At 44.0% G+C, this 2,318-nt stretch overlaps 1 protein-coding gene across 1 annotated transcript in view; it reads right to left on the reverse strand.

Moving 5' to 3' along the window:
• Positions 1–2,126, reverse strand: part of LOC101856571 (stress response protein NST1) — a gene marked incomplete in the record, with an annotated part of 23,110 nt that extends 20,984 nt beyond the window's left edge. Inside the window, 1 exon segment of the mRNA XM_005096637.3 lies at positions 1,626–2,126.
• Positions 2,127–2,318: the final 192 nt, after the last annotated feature.

A 2,318-nucleotide genomic window follows, 5' to 3' on the forward strand; every position in this document is an offset into this window, starting at 1 on the left:
GGGGGACTGATTAATATTCCTCAACATCCGTCTCTGCAATATCTCCTTTCATTGTAAGTCTTGTCTGTCTACCACCGAACTCATCTCCCAATACTCGTATAATAAGAAAAATTCACAGCAAATGTAGGCTCTGTGAACTCAAATTAAACTCCGGAATGGCTCGAGACCTGGACATATCGACATGGGCGTGAGGTAAGCGGCTTTGGCGAGTCATTCCTTACTGTTGCGTAATGAGCTATTAGTCCGATTAATGGTGCACGACAGGTATGTCAACTATCCAAACATTGTCAGCTTCGGCGTTGGTTGGCCAGTTTATATAATTATAATTTGTTTGGGGTCTCTCTTTAATCATTAGAATTCAAACTCAAGACTAGTTTTTGTAAATAACAGGTACCTCGAAGGTCCCAATGGAAGGTCTTATTCTAATGCATTAGTTTGTTAATTAGCTTGATTGTTTATTTATTTGTGTTTTGTTTTGGGATTTCATGTTCTTATTTTTTTAGTTTGCTTTGTTTTAAAGGGAGTGGTTCGAGGGCACGCGGGGGGTCTGTCGGATGTTAGCTTTCTCCAAGAGCTCTTTAGATCATTATTCAGCCTACACTGTTCTTTTAAGCACATTATGATATTATGTCTATCCAAGTTCACTTCACGTTACCATATTGATGAAAAAAATCCCATGTGATCCACGTATGAGGTTTGGGATACAGAACATGGTCAGTGAGCGTCCATTGAATAAAGGAATTTGTCTCACAGGTCAGTTTTTGTTTCTTTGTTTGCTTTTCTTTTGATACGTGACAAGTTCAGTGCGAAGAGGATGAGACCATGTCATCACTGAATGCAGATACATTGATATAACATGGAAACTTGGGCAAAGTCTGTATGTTTAACAAATTGTCTCCAGGGCATTTTCATGATTATTATAATGTAAGTGCAGAGGTTTTGGGCCCCCATCAGCTTGATTTAAATATTGGAAGGCGCTTGCTACGACACAAACCTGTTAGAGCCAACCTGGGCAGACACGGATACAACATCTAAGCAGGTAAACGAAGATACTCTTTTTAAAACTGTCCTCATACGACAGCAAAACGCCAAACTGCTGCACCACATTGCCATGCCTTTCATCAGGAGCATAAGAAAACACGCTGTAGAAAAAAGGACTGATGACTGTGCCGTGTGTATAAGCATATGGAGGAAAAGAGAACTAGCGCCACTCATAGATGGTGTCAGTTTTACCATAAGGTGGATGTCGTTCTTTAACTTGCACTTCTTACATCATGCTGGACTGCGGAGCAGATGACCAAAAGTTCTTGATTCAAGCGTCTTTTTGTGGGGGGGGGGGGGGGGGGAGAAATAAAATTTGCCTTGCTCAAAGGCCGAAACGGAGATGGGACTAACCGCTGAAAACGGCACTGTGGGGGAGCGGGTGGTGGGGAGGGCGATTCAGGCCTATTTTTGGAAGGGACATTGAAATTCGGATGTCCCTCCTCTTACACAACCTTTCAGCGTTGATACAGGAGTTAGATCTGTACCAAAAAACACATCTTCCTACGCTATGGCCGAGCAACTAAATTCGCAAAAAGAATCATCATCTAAAACATAAGTAGATATAATTATTTTTAACTTACCTGCTCAAAGCACGAAACCAACGGTGCCGATTAAAAAACAGAAAGAAATTATTATTGTATCACCGAAATAGAAGAAGATCAGTGAAGCCAGTCACCATTTTCATCAAAGCCACAGCTTGTCTGCCGACCGCGCGACTAGTCAGCTCGCTCTTACCACAACACGACTGAAATATTATTATCATTATGCAGCACAATAGTATCCAAAAGCACAATACCCGGTACAGTCGAAGCACTCATTAATTTCCATGCTTAGATGCTGTGTCTACTGCATTTTGCCGTCTGTTCTCCTGCAAAACGGTACAACAGAGCGGCCATATGTTACCACATCATACGTACGTCGTTTTATCACACAGGCACCAGCTGGGTCGAACGTTCCCCTTCCTTCCATTCTTCTTCTCTCCTCTCCTCATCTCAGCGAGTCGGTCTTACTCCCGATTCCCGCGGAAAATGGAGGACGAAGGAAGAGGAGGGTGAGGTGGATGAGGAGTTTTCCAGCGACAGCTTGGCCGAATGACGTCAGTAGTGACCGCTGGTATCGAACGGGAGTGCAGTTTGTGGGGAGGGAACGGCGGGGGAAGGAAGGGGAGAAGGAGGAGGAGAGATGGTGGACGACGAGGAGGAGGGGGCAGATGGTGGAGGAGGAGGAGAAGAGGATAGGAGGGCAAATTGTGAGGAGCCTGAAATAGAAACTGG

This window comes from Aplysia californica, unplaced genomic scaffold (assembly GCF_000002075.1).
Source record: "Aplysia californica isolate F4 #8 unplaced genomic scaffold, AplCal3.0 scaffold00133, whole genome shotgun sequence".
Classification (NCBI taxonomy): Eukaryota; Metazoa; Mollusca; class Gastropoda; order Aplysiida; family Aplysiidae; genus Aplysia; species Aplysia californica.